This window comes from Scylla paramamosain, chromosome 5, assembly GCF_035594125.1.
Source record: "Scylla paramamosain isolate STU-SP2022 chromosome 5, ASM3559412v1, whole genome shotgun sequence".
In the NCBI taxonomy this organism is placed as follows: domain Eukaryota; kingdom Metazoa; phylum Arthropoda; class Malacostraca; order Decapoda; family Portunidae; genus Scylla; species Scylla paramamosain.
Genome location: NC_087155.1, coordinates 1,394,421 through 1,404,018, shown reverse-complemented (window position 1 = coordinate 1,404,018; position 9,598 = coordinate 1,394,421). Strand labels below are relative to the sequence as shown.

The window sequence follows — 9,598 nt, the reverse complement described above, 5'->3', positions numbered from 1 at the left end:
CCAGACTTTTTTTTTTATTTCGTATCACTAGAGTACTTCCCTAAATGTGTGGCGACGTTGTAGTGACCAGTGCCACGCCTTGCAAACGTGTCACTCCTTCCCAGAACAGCTTTGTGTGGCACTAACGAAGCGCGGTGTCACCCAATGGTAGTGTGAAGGCTGCGAGGTTTGTCTGCTGACTTGCCCAAAAATTATTATGTTGATTTATCTTCAGACTCTGGCGGTTGGAGTTTTGATTCAATATACAATCTCTCTCTCTCTCTCTCTCTCTCTCTCTCTCTCTCTCTCTCTCTCTCTCTCTCTCTCTCTCTCTCTCTCTCTCAGTAGTGTTTAATATCTACGTTCTTCTCTTTTTTTTATTACAGTGATATTGGTGTTTATTGGCATTTAATTAAACCAAACGTATGCCCGCTTAAAACGAGCTTACACAGAACGACATACTGCTATACAAATAAGCACACAAACACACACACACACACACGCGCGCGCGCGCGCGCGCGTCGGGGAAGGAGCGTCGTAAGAAACAGCCTCGTAGGAAATTATAATGAAACAGCTTCTTAATGCTTAGCTTCTCTACCGGCGCGCTACTCTCTCTCTCTCTCTCTCTCTCTCTCTCTCTCTCTCTCTCTCTCTCTCTCTCTCTCTCCCCCCTGTAAAATACTACGTGGCATCATCGAAACGAGGGAGGAGCGGGGGAGGGCACCGAGTCCGAGCGACCTTGAAAACAGCTGAGTGATGATGCCACTTAGCATTTTAAAGGAGTACTTATAATCACCGCAATAATGTTGTCGTGTAATGCTTATTGGTATATCACATGCTTTTTAATACCATTTGTCTTGTTATAAGATACTGTAATATTCCACAGCCTGCAAAAAATAAGATTAAATAAGTGGCACCTCCGAGGCTGCGACAATGCAGCCGTCTGTTCTTCACGTCAGCTACACGCATAGCAGCACACCCGCGAGTCCCATACATTTTCAACTCCTCTGACGGGGAAACAAAGCCTTAAAATGCATATGTGTATAGAACATTTCCTACTTAGAATTGCACGTTCCTTCACCTCTTTCAGTATTTGCAGAAACACGCGTTACACCTTTTATACAGTGGACAACAAGCAAAACAACACCTACGTGTTCTGAAACGCTTCATTTGTCTCACCACATTTTTTTTTCTTTTCAAATGATGATAGGTTCTGAATAGCCGGGTTTTAAATGCATTTCCCCTGTTAATAATATAGAAATCGTGTTAATCTGTCACTAGAACCATAAAAACATCTTTTGAAAACCTGTGCAACTTCATTTAGAGTCTTATCAGTTTAGTGGAGGTGCGGCGCAGAAGTGTTTCAGAATAGGGATCATTGTCTCGTTTTCCCCCAACCTGGCGTCCCCGCTCGGCCCCTTCCACGACTCGCAGCGAGAGAGAGAGGTCGAGGTGCGGTGGTCTTGTGGCGGAAGCCTGAAGGAGGCGGTGAAGGAGTGAAGGTAAGAGTTTGGTAATAGGAAGATTGTTAGATTATTATTCAGTGGGTGGAATTAAGGCGTAACCTATGAGATTATGAATGATAAGGATGAATAGGTGAGAATAAGGATGGGTAGGTTTGTCCATGTTTGGTGATTAGATACGCCACGTTAGGTAATGTGATTAGGCTGACCTGATGTAGGTTGACCAGGTGAGGTTGGGTAGGTGTGATTAGGTTAAACAGATGGTGATTACAACACTGGCAAAGTGACGTAGTTAAGCTTATCAGGTGAGAGATGGGAAGTTATAGAAGTTTAGCAATTTGCGAGGGAATAAGCTGCAAGGGTGATTAGACTGCAGGTGACGTTATTTAATTTGTCAGGTGAGAGAAGTATGCTGATCAGATGGTAAGTTGGTTGCTTGTTTGTCCAGGTGATTGACGTCTGATTAAGCTTACTGAGGTGATAATTAAGGAAGTGAATTTGAGATTATATTATATAAGCACGTAAAATCGTGTTGGATTGGTGTGTCTGTGGCTGCTATTTTGTGGTCCCTCTGCTTATTCGCTGTGCTGAGTGGCAGTTGGCTTGTTAACTACGATCATTGTTTCCCTTATTCATTATCATACACACACACACACACACACACACACACACACACACACACACACCTACCTACCTTTAGTAACGGTATATGCACACCCACGCACATTCACACCCACGCACGCTCACACATACGCCCACGCACTCGCACACCCACGCACTCGCACACCCACGCACTCGCACACCCACGCACTCGCACACCCACGCACTCTCACACCCACGCACTCGCACACCCACGCACTCGCACACCCACGCACTCTCACACCCACGCACTCTCACACCCACGCACTCTTATGTCCACGCGCTCTCATACCCATGCGCTCTCATACCCACGCGCTCACACACGCCCAGGCGATCACACACACACAAAATATTAATGACAAAAAAACTGGTGATGCACTCAAAAATCTGGTGACACTCAAAAAAAAACTGGTGATACACTCAAAAATGGTGACACTCAAAAAATCTGGTGACACTCAAAAACCTGGTGGTGCACTCAAAAAAAAACTGGTGATGCACTCAAAAAACTGGTGACACTTAAAAAAAACTGGTGATGCACTCAAAAACCTAGTCAGGCAGCCAAAAGAATGGTCATGCACTCAAAAAAAATATAACCCCTTCACACACACACACAACCCCTTCACACACACACACACACACACACACACACACACACACACACACACACACACACAGACCTGGGCCAGCAGTACTCGCCACCCAAGCCGCTGCCTCCCATGGGACGGAGCACCCACCTCTCCATACTGTGGTCACCCACACCCACCACCTCGACCCCCCGGTCAGCTGTCACCAGGACCCACCGCCCCATGCCTGACTCAGCCATGAGGGAGTTTGGGCAGTGGGTGACACAACACCCGTGGACCGAGGTGCTGGATGAGGAGGACGTCCACTTAAAATGGCAAAACTACGTCGCCACTACTACAGCAGCCTTCCACCACTACTTCCCAGCCAAGAGCGTCACAACGCACCCGTCTGATGCTCCCTGGATGACGCCCCGCATTAAAAGACTCATGCGTCAGCGGACCTGGGCGTTCCACTCCTGCCCGGTCCTTTACAGGAAACTAAGAAACAGAGTAATCAGGGAGATTAAGAATGCAAAGGCAAGCTATTACCCAGACAAGATACACCACCTCAAGCTGACCAACAACAGACAGTGGTACGCTAAGATCAAAGCTTTGTGTGGCTTACAAAAGCACACTTCATCCCTTCCTTGCACCTCACACCTTCCTGCTAATCTCGCGGCTCAGGAGATGAACGATCACTTTGCTGCTATCTGTCAAACCTTTCCTCCCCTCCACACCACTCCGCTTCCTGCCTATCTGCCCGCTCCCTCCCCTCCACACACTGTCCAGGCGATGGATGTTTTTAAGAGAATACTTAAATTTAAACCAAGATCCACCACACCCACTGACCTTCCTATAAAAATTTACAAGGAATTTGCTGTAGAGCTAGCAACACCGCTATGCTCCATAATAAACGCCTCACTCTCCCAACACTCTTGCCCCCGCGGACTGGAAGACATCTTATGTCACTCCCATCCCCAAAACTTCCAGTCCTCAGTCACTCAATGACCTCAGGCCAGTCTCTATCACCCCCATCCCTAGCCTTATTTGTGAAGATTTTGTATATGACTGGGCATACACCAAAATTTGTAACACCGTGGATATCAGACAATTCGGAAATATTAAAGCCACCTCCACCTCACATTACCTGACCAGCTTCCTTGAATTCATCCACAGCCACCTGGACAAGCGAAACACCTCTCTAGCTGTTGCTTTTGTCGACTTCAAAAAAGCCTTTGATCTAGTTGATCACACTGTTGTCATCAGCAAGGCAGTAAGTCTGGGTCTCCCTCCTAATCTGATAGCGTGGCTAGCCGACTTCCTCACAGGGAGACGTCAGGCCGTTCGCTATCAGGGGCTCTGTCTCTAATTTCCAACAGCTGACATGTGGAGTCCCCCAGGGGACCAAGATGGGTCCTCTATGCTTCCTCCTCCTCATCAACGACGCCCTCACCGACACCCCCCATCGCTGGAAGTATGTGGACGACTGCACCGTGGGCGTCCCAGTTTCCAACAAGAACCCGGACTACTCGCCACTGCAAGCAATTCTGGAGCGACTGCGGACGTGGACAGAGGAGAGCAGGATGACCATCAACCACAGCAAAACTGTGGTGATGCATTTCTGTACCTCCTCTGTACCAGTGCCCCCTCCCCGGCTCACAGTGGGCCCTCACCCCCTCCAGGTGGTCCAATGTGCCAAGCTTCTCGGAGTCACGGTGGACGACCAGCTGACCTGGAAGCAGCATGTCGCCAGCACCGTGAGATCAGCTACCTACAGGCTGTACATGCTGCGCAGACTCAGGTCGCTGGGGACGCCGACAGATGAGTTAAGGGGGGTGTACCTCACCTTCATCCTCCCCAAACTCATGTACGCCTCCCCAGCGTGGTCCTCCTCCCTCACACACACTCAACAGCTACAGCTAGAGAGTGTGCAGAAAAGGGCGTGCAGGGTCATCCTTGGCCCTGCATACACCACCTATGAAGAAGCCCTGACCACCCTGAGTCTGTCCAGAATATCCACCAGGCACCGAGAGGCTCTGGAGAAGTTTGGGAAGGGACTACTGCATCATCCGCGTCTCAGAGACATGCTGCCGCCCGACGCGCCTCGCCCTGTCCGTGCCACCAGACACCACAACAAAATAACGCCCCTGAAGGCGCCGCGCACGGACCGGTACAGACTCAGTGCGATTCCCACCATGGTGCGAGCCATCAATCGATAGTATTTCCCTCCTAGATTAGTCTTACCGTTAGGATTAATGTTAAGTTTTTCCCCATCCCCTATGTACATTTTCAGTTTGTCAACTGCCTAAATAATAAACCGTTTATTATTATTATTATTATTTACATTTACATTCTAAATTTGCATTAGACTTTTTTAATGCTGCTTTGTTCTATTAAAGCAGATTTTTATTTATTTTTATTTATTTTCTTTTTTACCCGGTTCACCTCAAAGTTGGCTTATTTTAAATAGTTTTTTTTCCTAATTTGTTATTCATCTGATAAATATTTTCTTGTCCTATATTTGCTCATGTATTTGGCTTCAAAATTCTTTCCCTTATCTGACCTTTTCTTTATATAGTGAGTTTCAAAACGATGGACTACACTTAAAATTTTTGTATTTCTGCAACCTTAAACTGTCTATAAATAAAACTAATAAAAGGTGTGGGCCAAAGTTTAAAATGACTTCTTTTCAAATTTTAAATTTTTATTTGTGTTTTTCATGAGTGCAGAGATAGCATTTTTTTTAATCAGGTTCATCTTTTAAACTTGTGTATATATTGTGGTGTCATTGAAATTTCTGTGATGCCATGCAGATTTCTTCTATCTGGTGTTTTCTTCTACTCTACATCATTCTTCAAATTTTTGCTTTTAAATTATAATAGGGACATGTTTATCAAACACATTTCTTGGCTTCAAACGTTAAACTGCCGTACTTTTCAGATTTTCTCTAACCGGTGCTTTCCTTTCTTTCAATTTTCGTTTCTTGAATGTGACAGTATGGAATTTAGACACATTTCATATTAAATCTCGGCACAGTTCTCACATCATTTTTTTTTTTTTTTCTATGTAGGAGGGACACTGACCAAGGGCAACAAAAATCCAATTAAAAAAAATGCCCACTGAAATGCCAGTCCCATAAAAGGCTCCAAACCGGGAGTTAAAAAATTGAAGGATAAGTGTCTTGAAACCTCCCTCTTGAAGGAATTCAAGTCATAGGAAGGTGAAAATACAGAAGCAAGCAGGGAGTTCCAGAATTTACCAGAGAAAGGGATGAATGATTGAGAATACTGGTTAACTCTTGCGTTAGAGAGGTGGACAGAATAGGGTTGAGAGAAAGATGAAAGTCTTGTACAGCGAGGCCATGGGAGGAGAGGAGGCATGCAGTTAGTAAGATCAGAAGAACAGTTAGCATGAAAATAGCGGTAGAAGACAGCTAGAGATGCAACATTGCGGCGGTTAGAGAGAGGCTGAAGACAGTCAGTTAGAGGAGAGAAGTTGATGAGACGAAAAGCTTTTGATTCCACCCTGTCTAAAAGAGCAGTATGAGTGGAACCCCCCAGACATGTGAAGCATACTCCATACATGGACGGATAAGGATCTTGTACAGAGTTAGTAGCTGGGAGGGTCAGAAAAACTGGCGGAGACGTCTCAGAACACCTAACTTCATAGAAGCTGTTTTAGCTAGAGATGAGATGTGAAGTTTCCAGTTCAGATTATAAGTAAAGGACAGACCGAGGATGTTCAGTGTAGAAGAGGGGGATAGTTGAATGTCATTGAAGAAGAGGGGATAGTTGTCTGGAAGGTTGTGTTGAGTTGATAGATGGAGGAATTGAGTTTTTGAGGCATTGAACAATATCAAGTTTGTTCTACCCGAATCAGAAATTTTAGAAAGATCAGAAGTCAAGCGTTCTGTGGCTTCCCTGCGTGAAATGTTTACTTCCTGAAGTGTTGGACGTCTATGAAAAGACGTGGAAAAGTGCAGGGTGGTATCATCAGCGTAGGAGTGGATAGGACAAGAAGTTTGGTTTAGAAGATCATTAATGAATAATAAGAAGAGAGTGGGTGACAGGACAGAACCCAGAGGAACACCACTGTTAATAGATTTAGGAGATCAGTGACCGTCTACCACAGTAGCAATAGAACGGTCAGAAAGGAAACTTGAGATGAAGTTATAGAGAGAAGGATAGAAGCTGTAGGAGGGTAGTCTGGAAATCAAAGCTTTGTGCCAGACTCTATCAAAAGCTTTTGATATGTCCAAGGCAACAGCAAAAGTTTCACCAAAATCTCTCAAAGAGGATGACCAAGACTCAGTAAGGAAAGCCAGAAGATCACCAGTAGAGCGGCCTTGATGGAACCCATACTGGAGATCAGATAGAAGGTTGTGAAGTGATAGATGTTTAAGAATCTTCCTATTGAGGATAGATTCAAAAACTTTGGATTGGCAGGATATTAAAGCAATAGGACGGTAGTTTGAGGGATTAGAACGGTCACCCTTTTTAGGAACAGGCTGAATGTAGGCAAACTTCCAGCAAGAAGGAGGTAGATGTTGACAGACAGAGCTGAAAGAGTTTGACTAGGCAAGGTGCAAGCACGGAGGCACAGTTTCGGAGAACAATAGGAGGGACCCCATCAGGTCCATAAGCCTTCCGAGGGTTTAGGCCAGCGAGGACATGGAAAACATCATTGCGAAAAATGTTAATAGGTAGCATGAAGTAGTCAGTGGGTGGAGGAGAGGAAGGAACAAACCCAGAATTATCCAAGATAGAGTTTTTAGCAAAGGTTTGAGCAAAGAGTTCAGCTTTAGAAATGGATGTGATAGCAGTGGTGTCATCTGATTGAAATAAAGGAGGGAAAGAAGAAGCAAAGTTATTGGAGATATTTTAGGCTAGATGCCAGAAGTTACTAGGGGAGTTAGATCTTGAAAGGTTTTGACACTTTCTGTTAATGAAGGAGTTTTTGGCTAGTTGGAGATCAGACTTGGCATGGTTCGGGGCAGAAATATAAAGTGCATGAGATACTGATGATGGAAGGTTTAAGTACCTTTTGTGGGGTACCTCTCTATCATGTATAGCACGAGAACAAGCTGTGTTAAACCGAGGTTTGGAAGGTTTAAGTCGAGAAAGAGAGTGAGTAATGTACGCCTCCATGCCAGACACTATCACCTCTGTTATGCGCTCAGCACACAAAGACGGGACATGGAAGCAGTAGTCATTCTTAGGAAAATCAGCAAAATACCTCCTCAGGTCCTCTCAACTAGCAGAGGCAAAACGCCAGAGGCACTTTCACTTAGGGGGATCTTGAGGAGGGATTGGAGCGATAGGACAAGATACAGATATGAGATTGTGATCGGAGGAGCCCAATGGAGAAGAAAGGGTGACGGCATAAACAGAAAGATTAGAGGTCAGGAAAAGGTCAAGAATGTTGAGCGTATCTCCAAGACGGTCAGGAATACGAGTAGGGTGTTGCACCAATTGCTCTAGGTCATGGAGGATAGCAAAGTTGAAGGCTAGTTCACCAGGATGGTCAGTGAAGGGAGAGGAAAGCCAAAGCTGGTGGTGAACATTGAAGTCTCCAAGAATGGAGATCTCTGCAAAAGGGAAGAGGGTCAGAATGTGCTCCACTTTGGAAGTTAAGTAGTCACAAAGAATTTCTTATAGTCAGAAGAGTTAGGTGAAAGGTATACAGCACAGATAAATTTAGTTTGAAAGTGCTTGTGCAGTGCTTGTCAAACTTTTTCCGTTTTCCTATGATATTTCTTGTGTAGTCTTAATTTTTTTTAGGGAATCTTGGCACATCTCCTATGCCTATGAGAGACGTATTTTTGTTTTGAGTTTTGTAGGGAATCAGTTATCAAACACATTACAAGGAATCTCAGCACATACAACAAACTTCGTGTCTAGGAACTAATGGTCTGTATTCCTTGCAGGTGTGAAGTGTGTGGCTTCCACTTCACCATCCTATGAACAGCCTGCAGGAATCTCTATCAGCACCTGCTTCTGCAATATTGGCATCTGGTTATCAAATAGTGCTGTCACGCTGGGCCTGACATACTCCATTGCAATTGGGGAATCAAGCTTCACCAGGAAGAGAGGCCGAGCATCACGACCTTCAAGCCTTCAAGCCCTACAAGAGGTGTTAAGTATTGTCAGGACAAAACAGAGGGCCTGGTACAAGAGTTTTCATTGCAATCAAGGAAGAGTCAAGTTGCAGTAAGAAGAGTGTGGCAAGAATTTTAAGCAGGAGGAAGACTGTCAAGCAGTTGACGGCAGGAAGAACGCGTGAAATTCCCTTAAGTCGTGGCAGGACCAACAGGCAACCTTCAACACCTGCAGAGGCACAAGAGTTGTGGGCAGTTTCACCAGGAAGAGTTTGCTCCTCACTGAAGTTGACACAAAGACACAAGAATCTTCAAGTGTTGTTACTCCGAGACCCTGCTGCAAATGTTCTCCAATCCACTCCAGTCTGGGAAGGAAGAATGTAGGAAGTCCCTCTCTTCTGTACTCAACAAGCACCACCACCACCACCACCTTCATTCAGGCTTGGGACAAGTTTTGTACATTCCAGCACTTCAGTATTAAAGAAAACAAGTGCCATGTTTATTATCCTGTTGTGTATTTATTCACTTAACATTCACAGTAAAACAATAAACATTCAGTATTCCATCTTGTGTAAATAAAGTTTCAGGCAGAGTACAGGTCATGCCCTGAAAAAAAAAAACGCATAGAAGCCCTGTGCCAGCAACTGGTGTCGTTGGGATGGGGCTTCTGTGCAAATCATACCTTAAACTTTATTTTTGGGCCTTGGGCCAATCCTGGCACTTTTTTTTTATTACCTTGAGGGCATGAATTGTTACCACCAAATATTTATTTTACACTATACCAGCACATTGTTAGCAAACTATATATTTATTTCACATATATAATAGTAGTCACAAATTTATTTATTGGCAAAGAC

General features: G+C 44.8%; 1 long non-coding RNA gene across 1 annotated transcript; it reads left to right on the top strand.

Annotated features, from left to right (window-relative positions):
• Positions 1–689: 689 nt before the first annotated feature.
• LOC135100401 (uncharacterized) lies at positions 690–9,246 on the top strand. The gene is made up of 2 exons (XR_010268671.1): positions 690–1,481; positions 8,571–9,246. It is a non-coding gene; the product is annotated as an uncharacterized LOC135100401 (long non-coding RNA).
• Positions 9,247–9,598: the final 352 nt, after the last annotated feature.